The sequence below is a fragment of the Gymnodraco acuticeps genome, unplaced genomic scaffold (assembly GCF_902827175.1).
Source record: "Gymnodraco acuticeps unplaced genomic scaffold, fGymAcu1.1, whole genome shotgun sequence".
NCBI lineage: Eukaryota > Metazoa > Chordata > Actinopteri > Perciformes > Bathydraconidae > Gymnodraco > Gymnodraco acuticeps.
In genome coordinates this window covers 884,825-903,917 of record NW_022990054.1, presented here as the reverse complement: position 1 = coordinate 903,917, position 19,093 = coordinate 884,825, and the positions used below count along the sequence as shown (strand labels likewise).

At 43.4% G+C, this 19,093-nt stretch overlaps 1 protein-coding gene across 4 annotated transcripts in view; it reads left to right on the top strand.

Annotated features, from left to right (window-relative positions):
- rassf7a (Ras association domain family member 7a) overlaps positions 1-19,093 on the top strand; it is a 35,027-nt gene that overhangs the window by 6,858 nt on the left and 9,076 nt on the right. For 2 of the 4 annotated variants that reach the window (XM_034215940.1, XM_034215937.1), the window contains exon 1: positions 5,837-6,290. The exons of the other annotated variants lie outside the window; for them this stretch is intronic. The gene's annotated coding sequence lies outside the window, so the exon portion shown is untranslated. Of the gene's footprint in view, positions 1-5,836; positions 6,291-19,093 lie in introns of those variants that run through there. 4 annotated transcript variants of the gene reach the window in all.

The following is a 19,093-nucleotide window of genomic DNA, read 5'->3' as shown; positions in this document are numbered from 1 at the left end:
CCTGTCTTGTTCAGTGTTTGGTTGTAATAAACTGTCACTTTAAAAAACAAACAATATGGCTATAGCCAAAATGCCAAATGCATAGTACACAAACCAATGGTTGACCTCACGTGACTTTGTCCAAGCAGACTTACATTTAAACATCCCAACTTTGCCCACATTGCATGTTTGAAGGCTCATAAAGTGAGCAGGAAGCAGAGCTGGAGTGTGTGTCACAGACTGATCAACAGACTGGTATCGCACAGCTGATGCAACCAGGAGGAAACTGGCAATGAGCCCTCGTTGTTGCATCTGACGGACTGCCATGATGTCACCACTGCTGACCCGACAATCCTAACATTCCTGCTGATAGGGTTTCACGCAGACGTGAAGGGGTGTATGTGGGAGTTATGTGGGCGAGATGCACAGACTCGCACACATATGGCCTTTGTCTCAGCGCTGATTATTAATCTGGCATATCCACCAACACACACATACTGCAAGTCATTAATTCAGTGTCATGCACATGCCCACTTCACCACACACTCAGACTCTCTACCACCCCGATAAAGATGGCGATGGCAATCTCACCGGCCTCGTTAAAATTCAACAGGTTCTTCAAGTGTCTGTACTTGAAGTTCTGGAAAATTGGTTTTGCATTTATCCTCTGCTTTGAACTCAAATGTGTGACGGTTCATGGTACGATAAGATAAGTCCATAATGTGAATGCATGCATAAATGTCTCCTTTTGTGGTTCTGTGTTCCTATAGGTCATAATAGAAGCTACAAAACACTAGTGTCTTTATATAACCCAGCTTTCCTTTGATCCAGTCGAGCCATTGAAGGTGAGAGATGAAAGGCGCGGTGCACTGAAAGCTTTTAGATGCTGTTTTTACTCCAGGTGTTTGAATAGCCTTTTCCCCCGGAAACTCAATGAAAAAGCTCAAGATTGTCAACATTGTATTGAATGAATGGAAAAAAAAGCAAGGGTGAAATATTAGTCTATATGGAAGACAAATTGAAAGGCATCAAGACTTGACAAACGTATTTGCGAAAACATTGTGAGAAAAACAAAATACAGGCGGAAGGCATGCAGACAGACAGACTGGGCGTCAGTGAGGGCGTCCAGGGGGGACTCTCCCTCGCTCTGTGGGGCTTACAAAGCTTTTGTTCACCTCCGACCCCTGACCTGCTCCCACCTGATAGCTCCCCTGTCACTAACTTGCATTTCCTGTGCATCCAGTGCCCCCCTACCACCAGCTTTTGTTTTTTACTGAGATCGTCATTAAATCAGCGATACCAACCCCCACACAGGCCAATATCTCATCTCGCCTACTCTTTGTTTTCCTTGCTCTGTCAGTGCACATGGCACGCCTTGACCAGAGTTGTGGCCTGTGGGTTGGGTCTCTCCTGAGAAATCCTCAGCTTAGCCAGGACCCGCGGCTTGTAGGGGGGTGTGGGGGTTGGGGTCACTGGCAGGAGCCTCTTGTGGACTTTGACTCTTTTTTGTCCTGACTCACTTGCACTTCTTCCATCGGAAAGACAGGGAGACAAATGAAAATGCCTCTCTGTCATCATACCATCCAACTTTGTGCACAAGTGAAAACTTGAGGTGCTTTCTAAAGATACAATTTTCACACCAGTACCAATAAGGTCTCCATTTACTGATTGGGAACAGCACGGTTTGACCCTAATGGTACAGTTGAATCTCGAGAAACAGAATGACTAAAAGTAGGATGAAAACAGACTGGCTTTGCTAGAGGGGATGAGAGATGATACACTACTTAACTAGTTCCAACATGACCACTTGAAAGTATTGAAGGAAAATATTACAGCTTTTGATTTTAGGTTTTAATGTTTTTGCTTAATAAAAATAGCTTTTCAAACAGGCCCTCAAAAATGCAACACAGTGTCATGCTTGTCGTAGAAGCACCTTTTGAAAACGTAGTCCTGAGCCAGTCTAGACTGGTTCTGATTAAAAAGGGAGAGAAAGAGTTGCTCCGGAGTGCGGCCAAAGTCTCGACAACTTGGAAGCTGCTTAAAGCCAACAGAAATCCTCTTATGTGCTTCATTAATGCAAACCAAAATGGTTCAGAGAAGAAAAGTAAGGCTCAGGTATATTGTTGTTTGTCTTCCTTTCTTTCCAGTGTTTGCAGTAATGCAGTTTGTTTACCAGGAGTTAATAATGACCCAATTGACCCACTCTTACTGTCCTTTTCACTTTGTTCATCTTTTTGTTCTCAGGTTCACTTTGGAAATACATTTTCGAAGCAGCTGTTATTGTTTGCAGGGAGATAATATAGTGACATGCATTTGCTTCCAAAACATGAATCACATTCTAAGCCAGGTTGTCTGGGAAGAAAACAAAAGTCTTTGTCTGTTGTGTGGGATGTGCTATATTTATGTCTCAACAGTGCAATTACCTTTACTGGGGAAAGCCATCTCGCTTGTCATAATGATACACAAGTCAAGGCCATACTGCCGAAGCAACAGCATTGGCCTGACCATAATGAGGCAGCAATGCTATACTTAGGCATGTTTGGCAAAAACAGAGCATCAATACCTTGCGTTGCCTGCCATGACTTTGAAAACCCATGTCAACAAAAGTTCAGGATTGTGTAACTTCTGAAATCAGAGCTAAAGTAAGCCGCCCTCATTCCACTCACTGTCCAGGCTTTATGTTGACCTGTTGTCCACCTGTTGAAGGCTGTTTTTAGTGAAAGCCTGAATAAATAGAGAGAGAAGATGGGGGGGGGGGGGGGGGGTCAACTTGGAAGACTGGAAGGGGTGAGCCATGGAAGGAACATAATGCTATTCATTCTTGGTAAATAATGGCCAACAAAGACACTATCAGCATGTATTCCCCTCACTCTGCTCCCCTACCCAGAACCTATTGAACTGCTGCCAGACCCAACCAGTCTATTTCTCAGCCCGAGAGCCATCTTCCTGTCTGGTCTGAGCTGAGTTATGGCTGGCTCGCCGCTCTTTTGGCAAATTTATACCTACTATCACTTGTCGAGGAATGAACTTAGAGGTTGGTGATGATTGAAGGCAGTTAAATAGCCATTTAGAGTTGGTAGTTGAGTGCATTTTCAGCCTTTGTGCAACAAGAATAAAAAGTACAAAATTGGGGAGGATTTCTTCTTAATGCCCAGGTTTCTTAAAGCTTTTAAGACCTCGTCTTTGTTTCTTTAGCTTCTTTTGCTGAATGCAGAGGGAGGAGGGAAGGAGGAGGTGGAAAGGGGGTTGCAAGAATGTTTGAGTCACGCAGAAAAAGAGCGATGACATGTGGGGTTTGACAGGGGAGGGTGGGAGGAGGGAGGCACAGCAGTGGGAGGTGCCCTGAGGAATGCCTGGAAGGTGTCAGAGAAGCCTCGGATGCTCTGGACTGATAATCATCCACATCTCATTACAAAACCCTTACCCATCACTCTGATTTCAGCCCTGTTGTAACCACTGCTGAGTCATGTCTTTCAACAACATCTATCCAACTGACTTGATTTGGGTCTGATGATAGACATGCAAACAACCACTGAAGGGTAATAGACTGTCAGTATCCATAAAGTGTACTTACTTCACTGCTGCTTTTATAATGTCACTCTTCTATGGCACCTATAGGCCTTTTCTCACACTGGCCTTTAGTACTTCAGCAATGCCTCAGGAGCCCCCCCCCACACCCCCACCAGTGTGGTTCAAGTGATTTGTCAGACAACACAGCTCTTAGATGTGCCAAAAGCTTTGCTTCACAGGCAGAAGAGTGAAACAGTGCACATAGAGTTGGACTGGCTCTCTGCGGGGCTCTGTGACTCAGCCTGGCTATGCTAGAGCAGTCTTCACAGTGGAATTTGTTTGCATGATTTAATTCATCAAATTAATGCAATTAATCTAAGACGTCTATTTCTGGAACATCTGCTTTATACAATGTGCACACTGGTTATTAGGCACTATGACTGCATGTCCTCATTAGTCTGATCGGAACACAATCTGACGTCAGATAATCACAAAGTTAACACAAGGATAAAGTAGGTTTTGTCTAGGGCCTGCTGCTGCTGCTGAATAATGTAGAGCCATGTTGTGCATTTTTTAAACTGCCACTATGATTTATTGTGACTTCTGACAAAAAAATATGTTGAATACTTTTCCTTGACACATTCAAAGCACTTTGAATTGCCTTGTGTTGAAAAGTGCTATATAAATAAACTTGCCTTGCCTTGACCTTTTTGACAACTTTATTATGTGATGCATTGTTTCAATAATAGTTATAAAATGTCCTTAGCTCAATCAAGGAAAAATAAGCAAACAAAGTAAAGTAACAGTTAGATGTTCAAGCATTCTGAGACATTATGTAGGCATGGCTTGGCTGCAGAACTTATTTACCAGAAACTTGTCTGACTTTTGGGTCAGAATAACAACCTGGCTGATATATTGGCTTATCATGGATATATCAGTATTGGTTTACTCTGTTGGATATTCTTGAGGTAGATTAGAAACAGTTGTCCTAGAGCAGGTTGTCCACCACAGAGAATGAATACATTTAGCTATAAAATGTCCTGCTAAGAACATATTTTGGTCACTTTGCTAAAAAAAAAAACAGTTATATAAGGGCATTCATGAATATTTGTTTATATAATTTGTTATTATTTCGTAACTCTCACATATTGAAAATAGTGTTGGCCTAAAAATATCCAGGTTAACAAAGACTTTTGACACTTTTGACCTTCTATAGTTTGGATCATGGTTTCTTTTTATCAATGGGCATGTCTGATAGATGCACTGTAATTTACATGAACAGCTGATAGCAGGCATATACTTTACTGTGTGCTTTTAGGTCGTTAGAGATGGTACAGTTCACTTTTTTGTTTTGTTTTACACTTAAGACTTCTGCCTAGTATCAGGTTTATTTTCAGTGGCCACTCTTCAGTTTCAGGTTCAGGGGGGGATGGTAAGGAGACAAATAAAAGAGGCCAATAACAATTCAAATGTACAATTTAGGGAAATTAAGTGATAGGGTGAGGAGAGGTGTCAATAGAAAAAACAGAAGTCGGCTCATGCTGGTTCTCCCACACATTCTGCCTGACCGATTGGTCACGCATGTCTTAGCTCTGTTTGGGTGTGGGAGGGGGGCAGTGGAGATAGAAGCTTCAGGACTGTGGCATTGTTACATGAGTGAATGTTGAGTAGTCATTATGCATTGTTTTGTACATTTGTTACCCTCTGAAATGGGTTGGTCAGATATTGGTTGTATCAGTCTCAACATTTTCCCACAGGGCACAGTCCTGCTCAAACACACACACACACACACACACACACACACACACACACACACACACACACACACACACACACACACACACACACACACACACACACACACACACACACACACACACCACACACACACACACACACACACACACACTCCAACTGCACCTGGTCTGCCAGATAATGACCTCATTCCAGGAAAAGGAAGAAAATCACCTGACAGACTCATTTGTGTAATCAGCTGTTCATGTGACCAGAGGCAGGAGGGTGGATGCTTTATGCCTGAGGTTATAGATCGTACTTACAGTAAAAGCTGGTATAGATGCATCCACAGAGTTTCGGGTTGATTCTGCTCTTTTCTCTGAGATTAGTTACAATCTGCTCTGTGTGTCATGGGAATGCAGAACACAAAGAGAATAAGAGAGAAATTGATACAGAGAGAGAACAGTGAAACTCAAAACAGGCTTTCACCTACCTGAAAAGGGGGAGGTACCTGAAGTGTCAGCACAGCAGAAAGGGTGGGGAGAGGGGAGAGAGAGGAGGGACTGGGAGGGTGTGTTTCTGTGTGGGTGAGAGACAGAGAGAAGGAGGAGGGGTGTAGACGGAGAGAGAGGGAGAGAACCATAGCAGTCCCTCAGATCTTGGCTGTGGAGAGGACACCCAGGAGAAGTGCATTCCTGAGGCAGCAAGCAGAGAAGGCAGAAGGAGAGAAGGCAGAAGGATAGAGCGGAGAAGTCGCGACATCCTATTAAATCACGTTCGACTGCCTCTGACCTCCGGACTCTGGACTTGCACGCTCCACAAACACACACACACACACACACACACACACACACACACACACACACCACACACACACACACACCACACACACACACACACACACACACACACGCGCCCTCACTCGCTGGCTCACACACCAGCTGCACAACCGGCTCTGCTGCTCTTGTCAGAAGTAAAGGATTCCCCCTGAGCGAGGAAAGGAGACGGAGAGAATAAAAACAGAAGAAATATAGTCATAGAAGAGAAGGAGAGGATCCTCTCACTTGGTGAGTGTCTGGGCTGGGCTCGGAGATTGTTTGAATGTGTCCTTGCCTGTTTGAATGTCAACGTCAAGGAAGTTTCTCTGGAGTCAGCCAACCTGTCTGTGGCTTTGCTGTATGTTCTAGCATGCATGTAAAGACAGCAATTATTATGAATCAGTACGAGATTGTGTGGGTATGTTTTTGGTTACTGCCATAGAAACGGAGTGAATCTACTGTGTTGTCTTAGAGCCTGAGCTGTGTCACTACATGTACCTGTTGACACTAGACCCGCCACCCAAGCACTTCTGTGAAGACTCAAACCTGTTTTGGTGAAACTCCACTCTTTAGGAACTTTTTTGTGCTTTTTTGTGTATTTGGAGTACTCTCAGTGTGAGTCAGATAGCTGGCCTCTACGGGCAAACAGACAAGTGCAGTAGATCTTTTTGTACAGATCTCCCTTTCGCACAGGCTGCTGCTTTTACCACCATAGGAATATATATTAATTTATGCACGGCTGCATGTTCCTACCCTATTTAACTGTTAACGTGCTACACATCTAAAATGCCCACACTAATGACCAAAGCACTCTAAGCCTATTTAAACATTGACTCATCGTTATGCATGACTAACATCTTATTTAACATTTGCCAGCATGGTTTATGTCAGATAGTGGAACTTGGAGCTCATTAGCAGGCTGTATTTGTTGTCCAATCAAGGCCATCGATTGGAAACCCCTCTCCAACCCCCCCCTCGGGAGGTGATTATTTTTCTCACTGTGGGAGTTACACAGTTATACCTCATGTGTTATCTCTGTTTGACGTTTCACACGGTGTACCTGGTTCCAGAGAGATATTGTCAGCATGATAAATGGTGGAAGGGGAAGGAATGGACGACTTTGACTCAGGCATATCGTAGCTTTTAATCGGAACATCACCTACATTTAAAACTAATGAATGTTATTACCAGGGCCTCGGAAAGTTCAGCTAATTATTGTAAACACGAGCTACACTCTCCCAAAGCCAAAAACCCAGAGAGGTTAGTTTCAAACTTGTGATGTCATCACAAATTATACAAGCTGGAGCTGGAGTGTTTTTATTTATCCCATAATAAGCTTTATTTTTTTGCAGTGTTGTTTGTTTGAAACCGCAAATGTTCCAATATACCCAGAACATCCCCTCTGGGTTCACTTTGTCATCTTAAGCATCTTTCACAATTCTTATTGAGCAACTCCTGACTTTATATTCGGTGATATAACATTTTTGAATTTTTGCACTTGTACTTATATTATTTGAATGTATTATACCATCGTACTAAAGTATGAGTTTTTCTCTTTCATATAGCTCCTATTTGATAATTTAAAATGTCTAGTAATCCAATTTAATTATTACCTCTTTTTTGTTCTTCAGTCTAATGTGTCTGCACTTGTTCAACTGTATAAGTCTCATTTGACCTTTGCTCGTTTCCCTGTCTGGTGTCTGATACTGACCCTGCATACTGCTCGCTCCCTGGCCAACCAGCCATCTTAAATACAGTATTTGTATTACCTGAAACCAGTGACACATAGAAAGTTGAGCATGTTAGCTTCCATTTCTTGATGGACGGAGCATAGGAGTGGTGATAAAACGTACTGCTGTCCCCCCTCGTTGAAGTGCTAAAGATAATATTCCTAAAGCAACTATCAGATAGCAGGATAATGATGTGGTTGCCAGCAGCCTTGAACTCTGCATTATAAAACGTTCTGCTTTATTCCCAGCCTTGTTTAGTTACCACTTTCTTTTTTCTTTCCTTCTCTTTTGTTACTCCCTCACTTCCTAGATATTTCGTATTTTCTATCACATGAATGAGTCTGTTCGGCATAGAGAGCAGAGTGTCCTTTGAGAGTTGTCGTGCCTTGTTCTCCGCAATATTATTTATACTGCTCTTTCACTGCTCGAATACACAGATGGACTTCTTCTAGAATAGTCTGTCTGTCTGTCTGTCTCTCTGTCTCTCTCTCTGTCTGTCTGTCTGTCTGTCTCTCTGTCTGTCTGTCTCTCTGTCTCTCTCTCTGTCTGTCTGTCAGTGTGTCTATCTGTCACTCAGCTTGCATGGCCAGGAAAGAAAGTCCGCCCATGCACAACCAGATATCTCTTGGGATTCCTCCTGATGAGACATTTCAAAGTCTTTCTGACATCATTTCTCAGCGTCCTTATCATGAGTTGTTACCCAACTCCTTCAGATGTACTCAGGACCAGGGGTAATTGGAAAACTATGACAGCATGTCGCTGAAATAACATGTTTGCATGTTTGGAGTTGTGGTTGGTTTTGGGAAGGTGGTTAGAACCACTTTCTCCCTCCCTCCCTGTCCGTCTTTCTCACGTGTTGATCCGTCTAGCTCTATCGGGACGGGTGGCGCAGTGGTCTGTGCATCTGATCATCAGATCAAGGGGGGTGCTGGGGAACTCCAGTTCGAAACCCGCTCCTGCCGCCACTGCGTCAGGCCGTTGTGTCCTTGGGCAAGACACTTCACCCGGATTTGCTCTTGTGGGTAATGTCCACAGTACATGTATAATACCAATGTGTACTTGTAAAAGCGCCTCGATGACTTTGAGGCGTGAAGATGGACGGTGTGGCGCAGTGCGCTCTGCAATGATCATCAGATCAAGGGGTGAAACCCGCCGCTGCTGCGTCTGTAAAGCTGTTGTGTCCTTGGGCAAGACACTTCACCTGAACTTGCTCCTGTGGGTATTGTCCATGACCATTGCATGTATGATATGTGTAATGTGTATTTGTAAAGCGCTTTGAGCATCTGGAAAAGCGCTATAATAAATGTAAGGAATTATTATTATTATCTCTCCGTCTTGCTCTTTCCGTGCGTCCTTCCCCTGCCTGTGCAATGTGACGGAAGATGGTTCTGTGCTCTGCTCATGTCGGATCCATTAGGGATGAAAGCACACTGCAGTGATAAAAGATTGATCCCAGTCCTCCTTGCATCGCGCTCGTATCCCTCACACCCAGCTCCCTCATCTTCCCTCATCATAACCCTATATCCAATCAACCCAGTCTTCAATGTATCAAATAATCTCTAGTCCTCTGAATAAATCATCCTCACCAAGTTAACTATTGCAGACTTCTCCCTCAGGGTTTTAGTAAATGGGAACATTCCGTTTTTTTTGTTGTAAAAGAAAAGAAATAGGACTGTTTCTGCTTTACTCCCCAGGTGTTTTATTGTTGTACCAGGAAGGGTATTATGTACTTGGCTAGAAGAACCAGTAATAGCGTGGTATTCAGCCCAGCGCAAACAGGCCTTACTTCACCTGTTGTATCTGAGGAGGTAAAGACAAACACAACAGACAGACCTGTAGTTTGTCAGCTGCAAGGCTATAATTACTGAGAGGAAGGAGGGGATTTGGAGAAGGAATGTCAGTGCGGATCTGCTTTCTAATCTTAAAACATGGACCTTTCAAGAGCACTTGAAAACACATTTTTGTCTGTTGAAAAACGACAGAAATGTCTATAATCCATCAGAGACTAATGTATTGGTCTTTTGATCCCAGCTGGAGATTTGAGAATAGTGTTCCGAAGGGAAGGGTTTGTTGCCATTGCACTTCAGTCAACCTTTTCAGGGAATAATGTTGAAAAAGTCTAGGTCGTTGAGCAGAACACACTTCCTTTAGCCTGGATCTCTCTTTATTCATCCAACATGTGCAGGTCAGAGGTTAGATTCAATCGCCAAGTTTCAGAATGTCCTTCCCGAGCTTAATTCACCTAAGGATATGTTTCAAAGGGAGTCCAGCTGACTGTAAAATTCACCTGAGTGAATGCTGTCATGTTCTGTCAGTTTTAACTTTTTGCAGCCTTCATGTGGTGTTTGCTCTGTCACCTCATTAAACCCAAAGCTTCATATTTGCCAAAATGGCTTGAAACCACTGTCAGGTTTAAGTTGCTAGGGCTATGTGCATGCCTGTGTCTGTTTGTCTCTGTCCATGGCTCTCAATTATACCGTGTGTAGTGATTGTTGCGCGGGTAAACATCTCTGCCAGCCCCTTGGGAGGGTCATGTGACTGTATCTTTGAGAGTGAGCAGCAGGTTGCTCCCTTGCTCAACCAGCCAAGCTGTGTTGATTCTCTGCACACAGAGCTCTCTGCGCAGTAAATAACATGGTACCTTTCGCCAAGGGCCCCGGACAGGGCCAGGAGGGGGGTCAAGACGCCAGCAAAAAAGAGAAAATGTCTGCCTCGGAGATACTAAATCTTCAGACAGGATAGGAGAGAGGCAGGTGGATTTGACAGACTCATCCCTCACGCTGAGAGGCTTGTAGATGTGTTTGATCAAGCACATTAGAAGCAAAACAAGCATCTATGTAGATGGCAGCTACAGGTAAACAAACACATGTACGGAATACGGCTGGGCAACAATTAGGACCGCAATATTTTAACATTTCCAAAAATAAAATCTTCCATAGTAACCCTCCAACAACTTTTTCATAAACATGATTAATATACACGCACTAGCGATTATCATGTTACATGCTGCTTTGTTTTGAAGACAGATAAACAAGTCATGATGAGGTTGAAAAATGTGACTGCATTAAGATGGGTTTTAGAAGACAGGTCATAAATAATTGAGCGAAAGTACAAGTAGATGAGCAAATTTAGGTGAAAAATTCAAGTACTAGTGAACTGTCACTACTGTACTTGCTTATTCATTCAAACAGTCCAAGGAATATACTCAAATTACAATTTTTTTTACAGGTGAATCTGTACCACTTGATGTGCATATGTATATGTTCGACTGCCATGCTTCCCACAGTGCGGTGACAAAGCATCCATAGAGATGAGTAGATAGGACATACTCTCAGCATCAGGTTACCTGCTTCTTTGCGCTTGAAGGTGCAATGATTGACTCAGACCTGGGCTCTGCTCCAAGACCTTAAGGTTTGCTGAGTTGCCTGGGTGCCTTGGCAGAGACAAACCCGAATCTTTCTCAAATGTGGAACATGAACCTCTCCAGGTTTTACATTGCAATGGTATCCAGATTATGTGGTAAACTTGCCTTTTGAAACAGATCCGTATGAATGGCTTCAGTTATCATCTTTATGAAACCAAACGCAGCAATTGTATTAATTTTGATATATACTTTAGACTTTGTGCTTGTGTCTGTGCCTGCTGTTGAATTTTCCTTCTTTAACGAACATAATAAGTCTTTGTGTTGTCTTGTCCAGCCTCCCCCCCCCCCTCTTCTGTCTCTGTCATCCCCGGGGGGTAGCTGACTTATCTCCACTATGTAAACTCGAAAACAGCAGCTATCTCAGTATTAAGCTGTGTGTGTATCCATGCCAAAGATCACCCCGGTGATCTGGAGCTGGACGGGTGAAATGATGCTTTCTGGAAGTGAAGGGGCGCATCAGACAGATATACCGTCCTGGTCCCAAAGGGGTTCCTGGGTTACTGGGAATCGACCGTAAATCTGCACCCTGCCCTCCTACCTTTTCCTTACATCTTGACTGTCCAAATCCCCCCCCCCCCCCCCCCCCTCCACATCCCTGATAGGCGTGATCGTTACCCCTCCTCAGAGTAATGACAGGGAGAGAGAGTCATGTGAGACACCTCCCCATCAGACTATAAATCAGGCTTATTGAGAGGCCCACCCTAAGCCTTCTGATCCACATGCAACACAAACAGATTCCACCCTTTACTTTCTGTGTATTTAGATGAGTACATTACTGTTGGGTATCAGCCCTCAATACTGGTTTGGATATCGCCCAAGCACTGCGCATTTAAAACTGTTTTAAAAAAAGGCCCATTTCCTATATTGCTGCTTGTGACAATATTAAACAGTTTGTTTCTATTGTCAAGTGTAAAACATAATTTCAAGAACAGACCCGGAGCAAAGACATGCCAGGCATTAGCAAAGTGTGTATCATTGCAATATTATATAAGTATTTTGCGACCTCGAGGCATACTATTGTCATTGGGGCGCAAACAAAACTATTTGGAACATAGGTCAAAATATTCACAGGAGTCACAGGACTCTGTTAACTGATTGGCTGCATGTGCTGCAATTCGCCGCCAAAAGTTCAAATATCCCCAACTGAGTTTGGCTGATATCCATAGACATTGCATGGCAGTTTGTGGCAGGCAGCCCTTCGCCACTGCTCTATTGTATTGCTTTACCGTCTTCCCAACACGTAAGAAATCCCCACAAGATTCCAATTCTTAGCACGAGTGCTACTGATGATCCTATATTGGTAATTATTTTCGCCCTTCGTGCTTTCTTAAAATAAAATACTCCCATTGATGCCTGCACTCTGTCTGACCCCCTTTGGTAACAGTCCCTTTGTTCCTCCTTATACATGTTACTTTTTTGTTGTTGCTTTTTTTGCTTTACCTAACGTCTTATTTCTGCTCCAGTCTCTGTTCCAATAATATGTTTCACTCAGAAGAAGTTGTTTATTCAGGATAATATGATATGAACCTTAAGAACAATGTGACTAGTAAACTGGGTGAGTGTCCAACATTACAAAAGCTTTAATATTAACATTGTTCCCAGAAAGATGACTCATCATTCCACAGTGATTGTGTGTTCAACCCCCCCCCCCCCACTCCTCGTATAAATCTAATCTCAGCACACAGCAATAGCATATTTGTGAAGTGAGTCTCTTTTATGGTAACTAGAAGACAACATCTTATCAGTATAAAGCAGGATTACACACACACACACACACACACACACACACACACACACACACACACACACACACACACACACACACACACACACACTGACTCCATGACTCCATGGCAGTGTTTACCTGTACCCTTCTCTCCAGGGGCCAGGTATGTTGGAACTCCCTAGGTAAATATGGGAAGGATGAGAGAAGAGATGTTTTGCATAGCAGGCTGACCTCAGCAATGAAGTAACATGTTAATCTGTACAACCTGGGTTTTTTCCCCTCAAACTTTTCCTGGCAGCTTTTCAGAGAATGTCACAGTCAGGAACTCATGGCTTTCAGTTTCAAAGTTGAATCTAATCAAAACCAGCGGTGAATGGATTGCATTAGCCATAGTAGTTTTGGAACTGCCCGTGTAATGTCCGTGACCTCAGATTGATGTCTTGGGAGGAAACTGCGGGGAATGCTTCACTTTCATCTGTGAAAACATCCATTCAGCAGACAGATCCGTGTTTTCTTTCTGTTGGGAGTCATACATTTTTGTTGTAATATGACAATTTCAACCCTGCACAAGAATGTGCACCTGCTCTTTCCTGGATTAATAAAAGCTTCACCTAAGACTCAACTTAAGTCTTTTATCACTGTAGTACAGCCACATGCTGGGCTTGAGCTGTTTGTAGGTGAACCCGGTTTGTGGCTTTTCAGCTCTCTTGTATTCCATTTAGTTTGCAGCACCAAATTGATATTTGTTTCTTCGGGCACGCTAACAGCAATATTCCCTTCAGCTCAGATAAGGACTGGTGAGTGTATATTGCATCATCGATTGCATGGAATTAAAGTATGATGAAAGATGAACAGCAGTCTCAGTCACTGACAAATGGCCTTCCTTCAATAATCTACAGTCGAAGGGGTTTTTAAAAAATGACTCAAATGACCTTCAGCCATTGACGTTTGCTAGTGCATAATTTGACGCCTTATTTTGGATTGAGCTTCAAGAAAGTAAGTTGGCAAAAGAAAAAACCAGGGTGAATAATTGATATGAGCAGACATGGAAGCGACCTTTGAATTACTTATGAGTTTAGCTTCAAACCTGTGACACTGGAGGCAGTGGAACTCATGACTCCTTAAAGACACGCACGCATACAGGAAGTGAGAGCGGAGGACCCACAATTGCACCTGCAAAACAACTTAACTATAAATAACATTTGGGTAATTTAAAGGCTACTTATTTCCCTTCGTGCACAGTTTGAATTGCATCTTTTAAATTGGTGGGTTCACTTTCATATTTAAATTTACTCCTAAATGAAGCATCATCATCAAGTAAGAGTAAGACGGTCTGCAGACTATTTATGCAACATGCTATTTTGGCTATGTTAAAAGTGTGTGTGTGTGTGTGTGTGTGTGTGTGTGTGTGTGTGTGTGTGTGTGTGTGTGTGTGTAGTGTGTGTGTGTGTGTGTGTGTGTGTGTGTGTGTGGTGTGTGTGTGTGTGTGTGTGTGTGGTATGTGTGTGTGTGTGTGTGTGTGTGTGTGTGTGTGTGTGTGATGTGTGTGTGTGTGTGTGTGTGTGTGTGTGTGTGTGTGTGTGCTGTGTGTGTGTGTGTGTGTGTGTGTGTGTGTGTGTGTGTGTGTGTGTGTGTGTGTGTGTGTGTGTGTGTGTGTGTGTGTGTGTGTGTGTGTGTGTGTGTGTGTGTGTGCGTACATATGAGTTTAGCTGGGAACAGAGCGATGTACTCCTTCCCTAGCAAGCCTTGCTGAGTCAGGTCGGGAGTGTATAATTACACATGGGTGCCCATCAGCAGTCTGAGAGCCTTCTTCTCTGGCTCAAACAACAATACGAGCTCCTGTACTCACAGGGCTCAGCCTGCAGGCAGTCATATCACTCGGCCTTCCACGGGCTATGTGCAATCCTGCATTATCATTCTCACCATTTGCCACTGGCTCTGTGGGTGGATCCATGAGTCAGCGCAAACAAATTCCTGGTCTCTAATGTACTCTCCCCCGCTCTGTTTCCAGGATTGAAGGGAACAAGCGATAGCCAAACCAGGTATGAGTCAGTCCTTCACACAGTGACATGAATAATCTAGTCATGTTTTATTGTGGCTTGGCCTGTGTAAACTACTGTGGCCACATGCTCATGGGAGTGTTGCCTTTGAATGAAATTTGAAAATCAGGCTTTCTTTTTATTTCATGCATTTCCAAGACTTGACAAGACTCTTTCTCTCACACCTTCTCCCATGTCCTCCCCTCTTGTGGTTCAGGCCGGGTTTCTATCGGTCAGTTGGAGTGCTGCTGGTGATTCATGGTAACTGGGATTTCACACAAAGGGCTGTTTTACACTGTGTGACTGCACTGGTAGTGACAGCCACAGGTGATGGCCAACTGGAGTATTTGACCTGAGCCCTTTAACCCTCTTCATCCATTGGTTACGTGCACAGCGATTACGCAGCTTGTGTGTTTAGTGACTGTACATGAGAACTAGCAGCATAGAGTTTAGTACTCACTTATGTCCAGCTGATTCCGACATTAGAGTTTGAAACCTTTTACTTGTGATTCTGCTTTTTGTAAATATGAGGTGCCGATGCCTTTGTTTGCCCTTGATTTAGAGGCAAAAGGCTCCCCGGCATTAATGAACCACTGACCCACTCTCATTGAGATTTCACACTTGGACGAGCCAATCATTATAATTGAGAAGGCTAAGGGCTGAAGCGACAGATCCCTGTATGCAAGTATGACGACAAAGCTTATTAGTGCTGTTTCTGATTCCTTTGCGCTGAGTCAATAGCATGTTAATAGAGCAGAGACACATCGGATGGAGGACATTTTCAAAGAGTTGGTCGGTCACAAGCCTTTGTATTCTGTTCCGAGAAATATTAGCCAGATTAATGTGCTGTTAAATACAGCATTATTCATTAGGTGTGTATGAGCTTCAGCAAAGATCTGTTAGCTTGGAACCAGGCAACCGTTCAGTGTAATTAACAGGCGGTGTGTCAGGAGTGCCTGCTGCAGCCTGGCCCTCTACTGTGAGCAAGAAGAAGAAACGCAGTCACTGTACACAGTTTCATAAACATGTATACACTCATTTTTGCGCACAAATCAAATGTTTTCTTGGCAGATGAAACAAAAACACACATAACCCAATTTTCCTTTGTAAAGTAGACCAAGTTTCACCAAGTGAACAGACTGCTGTTTGATGTTTTGTTACCACCTCCCAGACAAACTAAACCATCCTGCTGCGACTTTGTTATTTTTCCAACACTTTACTGCCTTGTCACACTATAAAAGCAAATAATGTTGTGCGTGAGCGGTATGTCTACATTGGAAAGTTATTATGTTTTATATTGCACAGTAGAAGCCTTCAGATCTTGGATCTGGTTTCCTTGTGTTGGACCACTCCCTCGCACCGCAGGCACAGGGGCCCCGCTGATTAAGACTTCTACATGGAGGTATGGTGTTGTGTTGGAGCTACTTACGTCTTTTGGAGGATTAAGAAATGATTGCCTTGTTAACGATTTATCAAGAATGCTTTTGGAGACATGATCATTGGCAGGCAAAGACATAAGGCTAGGCCAGGCCTGTCCGATCTATTATGTAATGAGAATCATCTCTCAAATATCTTCTGTATTTGGCCCCAGGAGGACTATGTTGGTCCTAGCTTGCGCAGATGCTTTTGTACAAAGATTAGCAGATTTATTATGGTTTAAAGGTGGAGTAGGTAAATTGGAGAAACCGGCTCGTGCGCTAGAATTTGAAAATACACAGCCGGAAGAAATCTGCCACTTCCTTACAGAGCCCCTCTTCCAACACACACGAACGCGCACATGTCCAATGAGGGCACGAGATAAGTTTGTGCACAGATGGAAGGCTGACAGATAGGTAGGCCATCCAGTTATTTTAGCCGGGTCGGCTAAAATGATTGGTCGTGCTTTTTACAGTCCTCTGGCTTCCACAGATGACATTTTTTTATGGATTTTTTGTCAAAGCACTTAAGATATTCATTGCTATCGGGATGTTAAGAGCATTCCATGGAATATAACAAAAAGTGTATCTCGAGCCGGTTTCTCAAACGTACCTACCCCACCTTTAAATGAGATGTTAGGAATCAAACGTTGTTAAAATACAGGTACATAAATAAAATGAAATCATGCAAATGTCAAGAAAAAAAACTAAGTGAAAAGACATGGCACAAGTTACAAAGTGAGAATTCTAAAAAAGCTTTGTTCATTAAGGGACTATGCAGGGAAGGTGTCCAAAGCCCTGGGGATGTGACTGCATTAACGTGCTTATATTTAATATTGAAGATAATTATGTTTTTTCACCCAGCTGGATACTTACCAAAATGTAAGAAGTCACATAGGCCAATTAAATAGTTTGTGCGATGTTCTAAAAGGCAGTTGATACTCCTGGAAGGTACAGTATGATACACCACTGTGTGTTTTTGTTATCAAACTTTATAGCAATTGTATGCAGGCTCTGGTCGTCTTGTCTTGCTGCTGTGTAATGAAGCAGCGCCTGAGAATACCCATGCGATTCATCACAAGTTGTCCACAGAGAACCAGTTGTAATTGCAGAAAAAAAGGTTAATCTTCTGCAATAATGCATCATTATTGTGCTGTCCTATCTCTCGTTGAGCAAATGGACTGTGCTCTCTTGGTAGACTGAAACCCTGGATGACGAAGTAGGGTGAGGAGGAATAAAGAATGCAAAACGGGAGGCTAGGGAGGACAAAATAACCTATCTGCTCTCGCTCTCGTTTATTCGCTTTATCTGTGTTAACATGTGGACACAGCAGAATGGCTGTAAAAGCTGGCGTGGCAAGGCAGACGACCCGGCGATGCCAGGGGCCACAAAAGAGACGGCACTGTCTGCTGAACGTGGAACCAGAACAACAATAGTGCCTCTGCAGTACGGATGAAGCCAGGCTGCCCCGTGCCAGTGTGTCACTGGCTCTTTGAGAGTTAGTGTGTCTCTGCCAACCTGGACCAGAGTGGCACAGCTTCTCCCAGCACTGTTCATTGTCCTCTCACGTCAATGTCTAACTTATTGTGTACACTTTACCTAGCCTGGGCCAGGGTCTTTTTCTCTCTGCTGATACTGATTGCGATAGGTGTTTGTCTTTAAATGTTGTATTTGTGCATCCGTCTGTGGTTCAGATCAGACGCAGTGTGATTTACACTCTGCCCTTTGCTCCTGCTGTTGTTCCCTGGAGGTCTGTTGCTGCAGAGATAGCGCAGGAGCAACCTGTCGTAAAGATGGGCCTACATGACATGGCCGCTTGCAAACACACTTACACATACAGGCTTGTACATGAACGCAAGCCTAACCCAACCTTTGACCATTATACTGGCAGCACACTGAGTTCTGTACTTTCTGCCCACACCCAGGAAGAAGCTCTTCATAACCTAAGGGCTCTTGTATTGAGAATCTACAACACATGAATAACCTTGCTTGGAATTTTCCTGATAAGCCATACTGGTTTCCGCATGTTTGCCAATGCTGCTCATGATTAACAAAAGTTAATGGTTTATACTTGTTCGCAGGAATGCTTCAACTGCTAAATGACTTTTTTATATATAATTGAACCTCCTTGAACATTGGAAGAAGACTCCAAAAGCGGAGAAAAGTCTTTATAAATTGAAAATTATCCACTGTGTTAAACACAATTCATGCAATATATTTTGTGTGTTGGTGTACATTTTCAATCAACGTCTGTTTATCGAGTCGTCTGCTCACTAAATGCACATGCATTTGTGCGGTTCAAGACAATTTGCATACACAGCCTCACGAATTTGCGGGGATGCAACTCGTCCAGACTTGTGTGATGTTTTCCTTTTACGGGTGTGTCTTTGCATTTTGTGTGTGTGTGTGTGTATATATGTGTATATGTGTGTGTATATGTGTGTGTGAGAGAATGTACATTTTGGGGGATTTTCATATATAATAGGAAAAACATAAATGGAGATTGGGTGTGTCCCATGCTGTCGTTTTGGCATAGGAACACTTTTTGCCAGGCTTGTCCAAAAAGGCCCATCGATTCACAGCCTGACACTGTTGCTCACGCAGGAAGGGGCAAAGACAAGCCGAATCATGCCCAGGGCTGTGATGCTAACATCTTCTGCCTTGAGTCAAATTCAACAAGGGGCTGGGAGGCTGTTATTGAAGAGAGACAGACGGAAG